Here is a 16,871-nt window from a genome sequence, read left to right as displayed (position 1 = left end):
AAAAAAAAAAAAAAAAAAAAAAAAGGAGGAGGAAAGAAGAAAAACAATCAAGTCAAAGAATCAAGAATCAAGGATATAGGTGGAAGAATGAGTTTGCTGGAACCTAAAACGATTTATACTATAAGTTCAATAAAGGCAAGATCCAAATTTACCTTGTTCGATACTTTATTTGCTGTACCCACTGGTCCCACAACTGGCACACAGAATAGAAATATTTACTTGTTTGGTGAAGGGGAGTAGTGTTGAATTAATAGAACACAAAAATTATAATCAAAAATATAAAATATACCCTACAGACTACAGCCAGGATATCTGAATCTTCTTCGAATCCCCCATGACAGCGCCTCTTACCAGCAGGAAGTAGTTTGGAAAGAAGGACGCCCAAATTCCCAAATATTGTGTATAAATGTTTGTTTTCATTTAATTGGACTTTGTTATATAAAATTAAATTTAAAAAAACAAAAAAATATAAAATATAAACATTCTACTTTAAAATCTTTTTCATAGTTTATGCTTCTTAAATTACTTACCTGAACAATGACATGCTAAATTCTGATTAAAATCATACCCTAACCTGTAAAGAATAATATTGCCCCAAAAGTTTGAATAGGTGTGACTTTATTGAGTAAATCTATCACAGAAGTAAATCAACTTCAAGGAAAGGGCTTTTGAATTATGGAGACCTATTAATAAAGTTTCAATGCTAAAGGTGACACCAGACATTATCTTCTACAACTAAAAAAAAAAAAAAAGAAAAATATTACACCAAAATGGTCAACATATGAACTTACAAAAATAATTAGGGTTCTTTTGCTTTTGCTTTCTGTGGTACTAGAAATCAGACTTCAGGGCCTAAAACATGCTAGGCAAATGTTTTACATAGATATTCTAGACATACATGTTAAACATAATAGGTCATTTCAATATTGGAAACTAAGCAACTACATCTTTTTGTTTGTTTAATTTGGGTGGGTGTTTTACCTGCATTTGTGCCTAGTGCCCTTGGAGACAAGAAGAGGGTGTCAAGTCCCCTGGAATTGGAACTACAGACAGTTGTGAGCTGAAAGGGGTGCTAAGAATCGAGAGTCCACTGGAAAAGCAGCTAGTGTTCTTAACCACTAAGCCATCTCTCCAGGCCCCAAACTAAATCCTAACACTAAGAATAAAAGTCCAGGACCTTGTACAATAATAAACTGTTAGTGATTTCACTCAATTTAACTATTATATTCATTAAAACCAGGGTTAGGGTTAGCATTCAGGAGGCAGAGGCAGGTGGATCTATCTCTGTGAGTTCAAAGCCAACCCGGTCTACAGAACTAGTTCCAGAACAGCTAGGGCTGTTACACAGAGAAACCCTGACTCAAAAACCAAAATAAAATACACCCTTTTCCTAACACACATTTTATGTTCTTTAAAGCAAAACAAAAGTAAAAACCACTGACTCCCAAAAGGAAATATAACCACACTAGACAAGTTAAATAACCCAGTTACTTTTCCAGACTCAATTACAGAATTAAGTTACATAACTAAAGGATATGCTAAGCCACTATTCAACATTCATGGTTCTCTGCTGTCATATACCACCAATTGCTCAGTGTCTTAGAGCTCAGATTATAGAATGAGTAGGAATGGCTCCTATAGGCTCATATATTTGAATGCTTAGTCATCAGGAAGCTGCACTACTTGAGAGGATTAGGTGTGGCTTTCTGCAGGAAGTGGGTAGCTTGGGGTTGGCATTGTGGTTTCAGAAGCACAAGCCAGTGGCTCTCTTTTCCTGCAACCTGCGGATCCTGTAGAACTCTCAGCTACCTCTCCAGGACCATGGCTGCCTGCATACCGCCATGCTTTCCATCATGATAACAATGGACTAAACCTCAAAATGAAAGCAAGCCCCAATTAAATGCTTTCCTTTACAAGAGTTGCTGTGGTAATGGTGTCTCTTCATAGCTATAGAACACTAAGACAGGTAATAACTAACTATATTTGCTTTGTGTCAGTTTCATCATTTAATAAAGTGAATATTAAACTATAGTTTATAACTTTGATTTCAACTGAACTACTAAAGAATAAAATAAAGCGGGAGTGGTGGCACTTGTATAGTTATGTCAGGAAGATCAGAAGTTCAAGGTCTTCCTTAGCTACACTGTGACTTTAATGCCAGACTGAGCAATCTAAAATAAAGAGAATGATGTGGGCATAACACAGAGGTGATACTAGCTCATATAGAACTTCTAACAAAATTCAGAGAAAAGCTTTAGCCATATTTGAAGATCATAAGAGAAGAGAAACTCAGACACATGCAAGCAATGTGCTTAATGGCTTAAAAAATCATTTTCCTTTTTCCACTACATTAAATGGTTGTCTAGAAACAACAGGTAAAGAAATTGTAGAATATCCCTTTGAACATTACTTTCATAGTAATCTAAAAAATTGGAGATATTAATAATCATTTCCTAAATAGCTTTATAAAATTTTTACTGATGATTTTTTTTCTTCTGTTGTTGTCTTATGTTTTTGTTTTTGTGTCAGGTCTTGCTTCTAACCAGATAATCTTGGCCTTGGACCTGAAACTCTGCTATGAACAACTAGAGACTTGAACTTGGAGTCACCTTTCTGCCCCTGCCTCTGCCTCCTGAATGCTGGGACTCCGTCATGCCTAGGCTCTTTACCACTTTAAACACTAATATACTACTTCAAGTTAGTGCCTACTTTGTTTTTAAGATTATATCCTGACATCACATTTGAAATTAATTATAATATCATTATAAATCTGTTTAATTTTTTAAATTAACATTAAATCATACTTTTTAAAAAGTGATTTGTGCTTTAATGTTATTTTATAAGTTCTGAGATAAGCTCAAAAAGCATAAAAGCTCTATTATAGGAATATATATATATATATATATATATATATATATATACATACACATATACACACATACATACAAATATCTTAATGAGATAAGTATCGTTTGTTAGGAAAAAACCCCAAAATCTCATCAGTCTCATGAGAGGTAAAATTATTTTAAATTCTCACAGCTTTATGAGACTCAACATAATTTATAAGTAACAATGTCACACCAATGAAGTCACTATGCATTGAACAAAGATCTCATTAGACAAGAGAACATCCTTTCTTGTTTCCAAACAATAGATTTATCTCTAAAGAAACATAGTTGCTGGGTGTAGTAATCCAGGGAAGCAATCCCAGAATTTGTGAGATCACAAACAGTTCAAGGTCATCCTTGACTACGAAGTAAGTTGGAGACCAGTCTAGGCTACATGATATCCTGTCTCAATAAAAAAAAAAAAAAAAAAAAAGTAAATAAATAAATAAAGCTGAGAAATCATTAGTTTTCTGCTGTTTCTGTAAGTACACACACACACACACACACAAACCCCATATGACACATGCCTTTAATCCCAGCAATAGAGAGGCTAAGGTAAAATGATAGTGCTCAAAGCCAGCCTAGAGAGACCCTAAGTAATTAAATAAGCTTAAAAAAATAAATAAACAAACAAACAAACAGGAATATACACAGGGGTATAGTGATAGAGAAAGAGAAGAGAAAAAAAAATCAGCCCCTCACCACTTTCTAAAACCATGATTTTATAAAACATAAATTACCAGGAGACCGACGAGATAACATCTGGTCAAGGAAAGCCTGAGAACCAAATGGGAACATCAAAGGGCAACAAGGACAGCAAAATTATGGAACAAATATCAGGCACATAATTTTGGAAGTCACTTGGTACCTATCTTCCTATGGGAAGTAGGACAGTAAGACATGATCTAATTCAAAGGAGAATATTTCAATCACAGAACTTAATTCTACATAAACCCAATTAAATCTGAAAGAATCAAGAAAGATGTACACATATTCAAAAATTTCCATCTAAAACATTTTATTAAGCTAAGTAAATTAAAAACAATTTGAGGGTGGCTGAAGAAATGGCTCAGTGGTCTCTTGTTGCTCTTTCAGAAGACCCAGCACCCATCTGATGACTTACAACCATTCATAACTCCAGTGCCAGGTGATTCATACACTCATCTGACCTGTGTGGGCATCTGGCATGCAGGTGGTATCTATACATACATGCAGGAAAAACAGTCATACACACAAAGTAAGAAATTGTAAAATTAAGTACCAGTAACTCAGAAATTGGACACAGTTCAGTGATAACATTGCTTAGCGTGTTCAAAGTCCTGGACTCTGTCCTCAAAGCCAAAAAAAGAAAGAAGAGAAAATTTATATTCTCTTCTTTCTTACTTTTTTACATGTAATTTTTAATTGACAGAACTGATAGCTACATATTTATGGGGTACAATGTGGCAATTCAATATAAATATACAAATTGCAAGTACTAAACCATAGTTTAAAACATTTCCTTCTCTAGTATTCCCCTTTTTGTTTGTTTTTGTTTGGTTTTAGACAGGATCTAAGTAGCTTTGGCTGTTCTAAACTTTGCTGGCCTCAAACTCACAGAGATTTGCCTGTCTCTGCCTCCCAGATGGTAGTAGGATTAAAGGCGTGTAGCACCATGCCTAGCTGTTTATCATTTTTTTTCAAATTCTTCCTCGGGTTCTTTATAAAATACATAATAATTATGAACTATAGTCACCCTAAATTCTAGAGCCCATTATCTACCTATTTAAGTATCTGTCATCCTATTTACCTCTACCCTGCTACAACCTGTTTGTATTTAGTCAGTTTTAAATCCAGAACATCAGAAGTCAACATTCACGCTTCTGAGTGTGGTCTCACCAGTTGATGAACTGCTTGGAAAGGATTAAGAGGTGTGACCTTGTCTGAGGAGGTGTGACACTGGGTGGGGGTGGCCTTTGAGGTTTCAAAAGCCCACACCAGGCCCAGTGTCACTGTCTCTCCCTGCTGCCTGTGGATTAGGATTTAAGCTCTCAGCTACTGCTCCAGCACCATGTCTGTCCGATTCCTGCCATGACTGAGGGGACTCTAGCCAGACCAGGACTAGCAAACATGGCTCTGTCAGGTCTTGACCTTCTCTCCCATTCCTTTTGCCTTGCTAAAGCTAGCCACCAAAATCTACAACCTTATTTGACCATTTTCTCCTCCTGAGGCTGAATACCAAGGTCCAGCTGTCGAAATCCAGCAATTAAAAGCCCCTTTTGGCTCACCTAATTAACATAACCACCTAAAATTATGCACCTCATCCTAACATGGGGTTTCCCATTCTACCTTTATAAACTGCCATTTTCCTAAGTACTACATCTGTCCTCTATGCAGAGGCAGTCCTCTGTTGCCCCATCCCACCACAGGAAAAATCTCTCTACACCCTTTCCCTTCTTTCCTTCCCTTTTTCCTTTAACCTCTACCTCCTGTGTTTGTCTTTTATTCCCTGCCCTTTGCCCCTCTGGGGCAAATGAGAACTTGACCTTGGGGGTCCTGAGCCAATACTTTTTTCCTTTCAATGATCATGGACTAATCCTCCGGAACCTTAAGCAAGTCCCCAATTACATGCTTCCCTTTTTAAGAGTTGCCTTCGGTTATAGGATCTTTTTGCAGCAATAGAACAGTAACCAAGACACTTAGAATGCACCCTATTTTTTGAGAGCCAGTGAAAGAATAATAATGTAAAGGTGGGGGGAATTACTTTACCAGCAGGTTTTCATGTGGTACATGCCTGTAATACCAGCTACTTTGAAGGTAGAGGCTGGGGCATGAGAATCAGTCTGGGCAATTTAGGGAGAATCTATATCAAAACAGAGACAAAAAGGGCTAGAGATATAGATCAGGAATAAAGTACTTGCCTACTAATTAAGAGACCTGGGTTCAATTCCAAACACCACCAAAAATAAAATAAAATAAAATTTAAAAGCAGGTTATGAGACTATTTTTAAAATAAATTCACGAGGGGCTAAGAGATGGCTCAGCAGTTTAAAGCACTTGTTCTCTTGCAGAGGACCTAGGTTCAAGTCCCAGAAACCACATGGCTCCCAACTATCCCTAACACCAGTTCTAGATGATATGATATTCTCTTCTGACCTCCACAGGTACCAGGCATGTAGGTAGTACAGAAGCATACTTGCAGACAAAACATTCATACACATAAAATAAATAAATCTAAAGCATTTTTTTAAAAAAAGAAAATTTCTGAAATTACTCTTTTAGATGCAAAATGATACTGAGATAACTCAGAGTTGTATGATAACAACCATATCTGCAAGAGTAGTTGGTCAAATACTTGTTATGCAAGCGTAAGGACCTGAGTTGAGATCCCCAGAAATCATGTAAAAGCTGGGTGTATCGGTATATATCTCTAACCCCAGCACTGGAGGCAAGAGGGCAAGACAGGAGATTCCAAGCTTGATGGCCAGCCCATCTGGTTGAAATGTCAAGTTCCAGGTTCAGTAAGAGACCTTGTCTCAAAAAATAAAGTGGAAAGACATAATAAAAAAAAAAAAAACACATCTGACATCACTATCAGCCTCCCCACATTCTCAGAAACAGGTAAGTGAACAAACATACTTGTACACATGAATACACAAAAAAATTAAAATATATAAATAAACAAACAAGCAAACACACCTAATAATGACAAGGATAAGTTAGGCTTCTCAGTATCTAGGCCAGGGTGGCATGGACTGTATATAATCCCAGTGCAAAGGGGCACAGAGACAGCAAGATTCATAAAGCTTATTGGCCAACCAGGCTAGTTGAATCAGTGACCTCCAGGTTCAGTGACAGACTCTGTTTCAAAAAATAAAATAAGATAGAAGGCAACCAATGTCAACTTCCAGCATCCATGTGCACAAGTATACAAAAACACACAGCATACACACACACACACACACACACACACACACACACACACACAGACATTCAAAAACACAGGTGAGCTACATGATGATACAAGCCCATAATGCTAGTGCCAAGGAGGATGAGACGGAAAGGTTGTGAGTTTAAGGCCTGTCTGGGCTATATACTAAGAACCTGCTTTTAAAACAAACAGAAATTAAGGGTATAACTTAGTGGTACACTGCTTGCCATATGAAAGAGAAACAAATGGACCGGGAGAAAGGAAACAGGTAGGGAGGAGGGCAGAGAATGACAGGAAAAAGGGAAGGGCAAGTTGTCTGACAAACATCTTTCAAATGAAATACAAAAAAACAAACAAAATACACCTTTACCTACATGACATGAACTAGACTTTCTATTACTTACAGTTTATTTAATAAAAGGATTAAGATACTTACATTTAACCTAAAATTTTTAAAGGCAGTTTGTATATACTGTCCAGGCTGGCTCCAATTTCTAGGCTCAAGCAATCTTCAGGACTCAGCCTCCTATGCAAAAGGGCTCTAAGAGGTATGCCACTACACCCAGCTTTTAGCAAATAGTTTCAAAGTGCTAAGCATTATGAACATTTCTAGAAAGATAAAGCAAAACAATTTATGGTTCCCCTATATCAGTGATTCTCAACCTGAGGGTCATGACTGACTCCTTTGAGGTCAAATGACCTTTTCACAGGGTCATCTAAGACCATGGAAAAACAGATGCTTACGTTATAATTCATAACAGTAACAAAAGTACAGTTATGAAGTAGCAACAAAAATAATTTTATCATTAGGGTCATCACAACAGTAGGAACTATACTAAAGGGTCACAATATTAGAAAGGTCGAGAACCACTGCTCTATATATTATGAGGAAAAAAACTGTATTTGGGCACTTTTATTTCAAACACAAAAACTACAGCAAGTTTGAGGCCATCCTAAACTATATGACACAGACCAAAATAAAATGTATATCTAAAAAGATATTTCATTGTATAAGACAAATACATTGGAATAGTCATCCAAGTCACTAAAAGAAACAAAATGCTTACTTATTTACCTTTTCTGTTAATTGTTAAACAGAAAAAAGATCTATTTTTAATTACCAAACTATTTCTTAGTTTGAAATAAAACAATTCAAGTAAAAACAAGATTGCAAACTTATAATACCTAAACTATCAAACAATTATATCTAGAAAATTATTAAAGTTTAAAATTTCACCAATTCACTTTTATCAACATTAGCAATCCATCTAAATCTACTCATAAGTCACACAAATGTTCATACTCTCTGAACCATTTATTCTTCTTACATAAATCTGAATGCACAAAAGTATCTACAGGGCATACCAATGTTTGGCAGGCTTAAGCAGGAGGATTACAAATTCAAAAAGAAAGACAACTAAAAGTTGCTAAAATAGTTAGGAGAAGATTCAATGAATAAACTGCTGAGATCCACATAATGTCCAAGAGGTTGGGACCGCCCACCTGTAATTTCAACTCTCCCAGACTTAGACGGCAAAGACAAGAACTCTGTAGCAAGCTGGCTAGTTAGACTAGTCAATAGTTAGACTAGCCAATAGGGGAGCTCTGGTTCTGAGTGAGATCCTACCTCAATGAATGAGGCAAAGAACAAAGAAGATTCTCCATGTCAAGATCCAGACTCTATACATCCATGTATCCATGTGAACACACATCCATACACGCTCGCCACACAATATACATTTCAAAAAAAAAAAAAAAATCACTAAACCAAAGAACTAAGTAAACGGAGAAATGTTCTATGTTCATGAACTGAGCCAATATTCCCCAAAGTGATCTACAGATTCACCACTCCCTTTCAAAATCTCTGCTACTAGGTAGGCATAGTGGTGCACACCTTTAATCCCACCACTCAAGAGGCGGGGTAAATGGATCTCTCTGAGTTTGAGGCCAGACTCTGTCTACATAGTGAGTTCTGGAACAGCCAGGGCTTTGTGGAGAAAGACCCTGTCTCCAAAAAAAAAAAAAAAAATTAAATTCCTGATTGCTTTTTCACAAAATCTAATAACCTGAACCTATAAATACAAAGAACCTAGAATAATCAAAATAATATTGAAAAAGAAAAGCACAGTAGGAGGGTTACATCCACTATTTCAAAACTTACTACAAAGCTACAGTAATCAACAAAGTCTGAGGATAATGTAAAAGACATACAGATCAATGGAAAATAAATAGGGATGTAGCTCAGTGGTGCAGTCCATGCTTAGCACATATGCACACACAAAACCCTGGGTTTCATATACAGCTCTATAAAACAGAAATATAAAATGTAATGAACAGGGAGATAGCTCCAACAGCAAAATGCTAGTCTCACAGCATGTCAAACTTAGTATCATCTCCAAGCACCCATATTAAAAAGCCCATCAGCACCAGGTATGATAGTGACCACCTTAATCCCGGCATTCCTAAAGTAGAGGCAAGAGAATCTATCTCTTAGTCCAAAACCAGACTGGTCTATATATAGCAAGTTCCAAGTCATCCAGGGCTATATAGTGAGATCCTACCTAAAGGAAATAAATCCCACACCTGTAATCTCATTCTGAGGAGGTCAAGAAAGGAGGATTCCTAGAACTTGCCTGCCAGGTAGTCTTGCCAAATGGATTCAGTAAAAACCATGTCTCAAAATATAAGGTACACACAGGTAAGTGTAACTTACACTCTCATAAAAGAAGTAAAGAAGTTTCTTTTCTCAGTGGACAGGAACCACTACAGAAAGCTGCAACTAGTCAAAATGCAGATAAAACCCAACTGTGGGGTGTACAACTATGCAACCCCTGCATCTAAGGCTCGGGGGACATTGCCCAAGAGACAGTGGAAAGAGTCTAAGAGCCAGAGGACAAGCATATCTGCTACAACATGAGTCTTCTGGGTATGACAGAGAAGCAACACCCAGGAAATGGCAACAGTGTGGCTGTTTAAACAAGACCTAAACAAAGACAGCACCAGCTGACAAACCAACATGAATAGAGGAATCGCTTGGTGTCTCATCCCCAGAGAAAGACCTGCTGAGAGAGACTTTTTCTTCCCAGGAGACAAGCACCCTAAATGGTTATCAATTCCAACAAGTCAGCCTCCTCTGTATGCACACATACAGAGACACACAAGATTTTTAATGAAAACAAAGAGTCAAGACACATATTTACACTTACAGTCAACTGAGTTTCAGCAAAGGCAACAAGACAAAAAATACTAAGAACAGCTTTTAAACAAATAGCAATGAGGCGATCAGATAACCATGTACTAAAAAATCACATCCTACATAAGTTACATCAAAATCGATCACAGGCTAATTAAAAATTTTAAGGTCAGCCGGATGGTAGTGGTGCATGCTTTAATCCCAGCACTTGGGAGGCAGAGGCAGGCAGATTCTGTGAATATGAGGCCCGTCTGTTCTACAAAGTGAGTTCCAGGACAGGCTCCAAAGGTATACAGAGAGAGCCTGTCTTGAAAATAAACAAAACAAGATTAATGTCTTGATCACAGTATATACATAATCCAAAACTAAATAATAAAAACAAAATAAAATAAATTGTAATAATGGTTGAAAAGCTCTATAAATTAACTTAAAATAACAGAATTATGTAAATAAATGATATATACTACTTGAGTTCATCAGCCCATTTCACTGGTCAATGGTCCAATTAGTTTAGAACATAGGGACACAGACACTCTGCCAAAGATATGAATAATGACACAAATTGTCCCAGCACCCTGTCTGGTAACCAACCATACTACAACTTGAGAGGAATATACCAGACTGAAGCTAAAATCAGGAAAAGCAAAACAGAAACAAAATGAAACTGTTACTTAAAATCTTTCCCTACCTTTGGACTCCAGAAAAATAATTCCATAAATCCCTTTATTGTACTCAAAGCAGTTGAATTTTCCTTTTGGGCAGGAAAAGCTGGTTTATTAACATAGGTTTCCTCTGTGTAACCCTGACTATCCTGGAACTTTCATGGTAGACTGGACTATCCTAGAACTCAGACATCTGCTTGTCTCTGTTTCTCCTGTGCTGGGATTAAAGGCATACAACACTATGCCCACCAGCAGTTGAGTTTTCTATCACTAATACCAATTACAAAAAGATCATTAACAAGAATGTTTATAGAGTAGATTACTCTTAATCCTTAAATGTGTGATTACGGGTACTTATGGGAAGTAATCTAGACCCTAGCATGACAATTAAAAAACCCATTTATAGTAAAGTTCATATAAGATTTGAAAAGTATAGGCCAGCCTAGCCCTAAAAGTCAGTGACAGATCCTATCTCAAATGAATAAGGCTGAAGGTAATAGAGCAGAATATACCAGATCCTCCCAACATGTATGCTCATGAGCATATGCACAGGCTCGCACACCATGTACAGACACATACACCATACACACATACATACACACACACACACACACACACACACACACACACACCATGGATTTATATAGTCCAACTATATAACAAACTATGGATTTATATAGTCCATATAAAATTGTTAAACATTGTAATTTATATTTTTAAAGATTTTTAATATAGACTCCTAAGTTTTTCCTCCAAAAACTGAAGAAGTACAAAACCACTGAGTTCACAGTACTGTGAGACAATAGCTGCTGACACAGGGTGCTCTGTACTGTCAATAAAAACGTTTAATACCTAGTTCCTCTATTATTGAAAATGTCAGTTGCTAAACAGTAGATAATAAAAAATCACATTACATTTTCAAGCTGTAACATTTAAATATTACAGGCTGTGCACAACGCTGTTATTATATACTTGTAATCCTAGTACTCAGGAAGATGAAGTAGAAGGATCTCAAATTCAAAACTAGCCTAGGCTACACAGAAAGTTCGAGCTCAGCATTGCTACATATTACATAGGGAGGCTCTGTCTCAAAAAATAAATGAATAGGGTTTGGGTGACAGAAACCTACTGGTTGTGATAGCTATATTTTTAATCCCAGCACTCATGAGGCAGAAGCAGGCAGATCTCTGTGAGTCTGAGGCCAGCCTGTTCTACAGAATGAGTTCCAGTACAGTCAGGTCTACATAGAGAGATCCTGTCTCAAAAACCCAAAAAAATAGAGGTGGAAGGTGTCAACTTGACTATATCTGGAATTAACTAAAACCCAAACATTGAAGGGTTTACCTGTGGGGGGTGGGGGAGTTCCTTAATTTGAAGTGGGAAGATAATCTTCTAATCCAGATCTTTGAGGCAGAATACACAACTTTAATGTAAACTTTTTGAGTTAGGAAAACCCAACTGTAATCTGGGCCACATCTTCTGCTAGAAGCATATATGAGAACATGGAAGAAGGAAGTTTTGCTTTCCTGCTTGCTCTCACCCCAATAGCAATTCCATTCCTTAAAAATAGCATCAGAGCCTACGTCTTCAGGATTCTGGAATAAAGACCAGGTAAAACATCCAGCTTCAGGCAGTGGTGGCGTACGCCTTTAATCCAAGCACTAGGGAGGCAGAGGTAGGTGGATCTCTGTGAGTTTGAGACCAGCCTGGTCTACAGAGCCAGTTCCAGAACAGCCTCGAAAACCACAGAGAAACCCTGTCTCAAAAAAAAAAAAAAATCAAAAACAAAAACAAGGACATCCAGCTTCATGAACTAAACAATACTTGGACCTTCCATTTATATGTAGCCACTGTTGGACTGGCTGGACCACAGTCATTCCAATAAATGCCACATATATATGTGTGTGTGTGTGTGTGTGTGTGTGTGTGTGTGTGTGTGTGTGTGTGTGTAAACATATATATGTGTGTATGTATACACATATATATGAACATATATATAATTCATATTCATGCTATAAGTTTTGTTAATCTAGAGAACCCTGAGTAATACAAGATCCTATCTCAAAAAATAAATAGATAAAATAAATCATGAAAACATGTATTTGCAGCAGCCTAAGAAAAACACTATTCTTTTTTGTCATTGTTTGTGTGTTTATTTTGTTTTATTTTGGAAAACAGGGTTTCTCTGTGCAGCCCTGGCTGTCCTGGAACTCTCTGAGATTTGGAGATCCACCTGCCTCTACCTCCAGCTTTCGGGTTTTTTGGTAGGTGTTTGTTTGTTTGTTTGTTTGGTTTGGTTTGGTTTGGTTTGTTTTTTTGAGACAGATCTGTCACTGAACTTGGAACTAATGGACTCAGCAGGAATTCCTTGTGCCTCTACCTTCCTAGCACTGGGGTTACAGGGACATTGCTGATAAAGACATCACCTCTAATTTGAACTTTTTTCCCTTCCTTCCTTTCATCCTTCCTTCCTTCCTTCCTTCTTTCCTTTTCCCTTTCTTTTCTAAGACACGTTCTCATTAATTATGCATTCCTATCTGGTCTGGACCTCTCTATGTAGAGCAGGCTGACTTGAAAATTTCTATGTAGACTAAATGGGCTGGAAATCTGTTGGAATCCTCCTGCTTCTGCCTCCTGCATGCTGGAATTATAGGTGTGCACCATTATGTAGTGGCATCTTGTTCCACCAACAGACTTGAGGTAATGGCCTTAGGGTGTGGCTTCAGTGTGCTGATGTGACCCCTTATAAGGAAGAGAAGGGGCCTCACTCAGGCTCTCTCTTCAATTGTGGTCTGAGCATCCTGCATCACAGACCCTGAACTTCCAGGGGCAGAAGACCTTAGCGGTTATTTACCATCACTGTGTGAGTGCTTCCAAAATAAATATCTGTTATTCCTTATTCCAGCATTCATGGACCTTCCTTTCACCCACCATCACCACTATGCCTAGTAACTAACTTCTTTTATTTATTTATTCATTCATTTATTCATCTATTTTTATTCTGTGTGTATCGGTGTTCTGCCCTCAAATATGTCTATGTTAGGGTTTCAGAACTCTTGGAGCTGGAGTTACAGAAGAAGATGAACTGTCTCAGATCTAAGGCAAACTCTATGTGGGCAGCCATGTGGGTGTTGAGAATTGAACCTGGATTTTCTGGACGAGGAGCCAGTGCTCCTAACCACTGAGACATCTCCTCAGCCCCCTAACTTTTTTCTTAACAATACATTGAATTAAAACTTTCAAAATTGTGAACATTTGAAAGTAACAGAACATGAGACAATGTAAGTCATGAAATTACAGCAGTGTTAAGCCCTGTGTGATGGGAGATGTCATTCTGTATATATTTCTCATACTGGTTAATAATAAAGCACTGTTGGCCAATAGGAAAGGAAGATAGGAGGGACTAGGAGACAAGGAGGAAAGAGGAAGTAGTAAGGAGGAGCCAAGATGGAGAGTCGGGAGAAAGCAGTATGCCGGCCGGCTCCCCGGTAAGAGAAATACATAGTTCAGCAGAAATGGGTTAATAATTAAGGCAGAGCTAGCCAATAAGAAACAAGTAACCGGGCCAACAGAATTATATCTAATACAGAGTCTCAGTGTGTTATTTGGGGCTGGTGCGGCGGCGGGACAAGACCGGGCGGCAGGAGGAAAAACCGTACTTCTTACACCTATGAACCTTCATCTATAAAGAGTCTGGGTCCAACAGTGGTGGCGAGCATTCAGGAGGCACAGGCAAGTGGATCTCTGGGAGTTCGAGGCAAGCCTGGTCTACATTGTTCCAGGACAGCCAGAGCTACAGAGGAACCCTATCTTGAAAAACAAAACAAAACCAAAGTGTAAGGGTGTGCTAACTCATAGTACACAAAGCAGCACAAACAAGAAGAGAAACTCTGCCTCACCAAGGGGGAAGAAGAGAACCAACACCCAAAATCTGCCCTCTGACTTCCATACCCATGCCATACCATGCTCACCTACATGTAGTGAGATATCCACCTCACCAGCACTTGTTGCACTGACCACACCCGGGGAAAGGCTAGGTCTGGGGTCCTGGACCCCAGCTCACTCTCTTGGTTCTGGTTGGGTATGGAGGCTGGGTGTGAATCCTTGTAGTGGGAATTTGTGGGTCATGGGTTTCTAGGGTAAGTGACTTCTCCCCGAATAAAATATAATAACCCATATTATAACCTCATCCCATGTATCTTAATCTGTACATATATATATGTATACATATATACATACAATAATAATAAAGTATTTTAAATAAATAAATAAGATGGAGAAGTGGTTGAGGACAACACCAGACATCAACCTCTGGCCTACATACATACATACACACACCAGTACACACAGACAATCACATACATATGCATTAAAAAAAGGAAAGAAAAGAAAGAAGTTAATAATTAACTTTCTGCATAGACTGAATGAAAAACCAATTATGTGAAGAACTAAAACAATTATGTCCATTTTTAAGGTCTTTTTAAAACAATATTATAGAAAGTTTTTTGAAAGTTAAATAAAAAGGAATACCATCCACTGGTGAAGAATTAGCCATGAATATTTATCAAGATGAATGATTGCTATGTCCTTGAGGAAAGCAATACCTAAAGTACAAAAAAGCTGGTTAGAAATGAAAATAACTCTACACCAATCCATGTGACAGATATATTCCTGAAAAAACTAAACCTAAGAAGCAAATTGTAGGCAATCTATTTAACTTTTCAGTACCTCGGTTTCCTCATCTTTGAAATGGCACATTTGTATTAGAAGAGTTATTCAGAAAAGAATTCAATAATAAAGCTATCTGGCCCAGCGCCTGGCACAGAATAAATGGTTCCTCCTTGGAATAGAATTACAATTCACACTATATCCACTAGGATTAGGCACATCAATAGTAACGAGATGAACTAGCTGAACTACCAACACTTTAGTTCCCATAATTTTCTTATATCCCATATTTTAAGCATAAAAATACAGGACTAGAAAAGCAAGGAATGGCCATCTACTCCTCTCCACTACTCTCCCCATGCTACTCAAAGAAGGAATGATGGAGAAGAGGAAATGCAGTGGGATACTTTCCATGTTTCTACCTTGCCACTGACTAGACTGCAAACACACAACTATGAGGGACCTAACCTTAAAGTCTTTATCAGGCCTACACTTCAGCAAACTACTAATATACAATATAGACTTTTTTAATGCTAAAAATGAAAGTGATACTTGTTTGGTCATCTACCCCAACATAGCATACTATAAAGAACAGAGGAGTCTTAATCTTCCTGCCAAAGATTGTAGTGTTTTCACACACAAACTAATAAGTATGGACTATATCACTACCAGATCTCTGTTTACCATCCACAGTACATTACATTCTGAAAAAGAAATTAAAAAAAAAAAATTCAAGTTTTTTGAGGTAAAGGAATACATGAATTGGTGTTTTATCTGGAAACTCACTGCTGAAAGTTCCAAAAACACAAAAGATACCCAAAATGTTAAAGTTGCATGATGGATACCAGAGTTTACTATACTATTCAATTTTTTATATATTTGGTCATTTCCATAATATATAGTTTCAAAATGCATGTATGAATGTTATCTACCAATATTTGTATCTAAAGTGACAATACTATAACCCAAGAGAGAAAATATGGTTCAAAGTTTTCATGATTCAAAAGTAAGTGAATTCTTCCTACCTACTTTGTCATTCTAGAATCTATTGCATATGACTACTAGTAAAGGTCTAATGAAGGAAATAACTGACTGCCTGGAGAAAAACAATTCTAACCATGAAAACACAGAGGAAAAAGGATGACTGCTAAATAGTTACTACAACCATTACACATTTATATTTGGTACCACACATTATCTTCTAGCACTGGTTGAGTCAAAGAGAGAAAATTATTTCAAAGCCAGATTCCTTTTTGATTCTTTTAAGTTGATAACCAACAAAGAACTAAAAAAGTCTAAAAAGCCTCCACTAAAGGTAATTTCTAAGAATAGAAAGGGGGTGGGAAATATCTCATATCCACTTAAAAGTATAGCCCACCATAGAATAATCAGCAACTTCCAATTCCCAAGTGTGTTTTACCACTGGACATGAATATACAAAAACATAAAGCTCATACTATGGTTTCCTCAGGTTCATTTCAAATTGCCATTCAATTATCACAAGGTTACTTTAAATATAACCCTGAATTCACTCCAAAATTTAACCTTTG

General features: G+C 37.3%; 2 protein-coding genes across 10 annotated transcripts in view; one reads left to right on the top strand and one right to left on the bottom strand.

Moving 5' to 3' along the window:
• The window catches only part of Kirrel1 (kirre like nephrin family adhesion molecule 1), a 1,148,154-nt gene that overhangs the window by 894,213 nt on the left and 237,070 nt on the right, over window positions 1-16,871 (top strand). The gene's annotated exons all lie outside the window — the stretch shown is intronic.
• Lrba (LPS responsive beige-like anchor protein) overlaps window positions 1-16,871 on the bottom strand; it is a 552,647-nt gene that overhangs the window by 534,000 nt on the left and 1,776 nt on the right. The gene's annotated exons all lie outside the window — the stretch shown is intronic.

The sequence above is a fragment of the Phodopus roborovskii genome, unplaced genomic scaffold, assembly GCF_943737965.1.
Source record: "Phodopus roborovskii unplaced genomic scaffold, PHOROB, whole genome shotgun sequence".
Taxonomy (NCBI): domain Eukaryota; kingdom Metazoa; phylum Chordata; class Mammalia; order Rodentia; family Cricetidae; genus Phodopus; species Phodopus roborovskii.
This window is presented reverse-complemented; position numbering and strand designations above follow the sequence as displayed.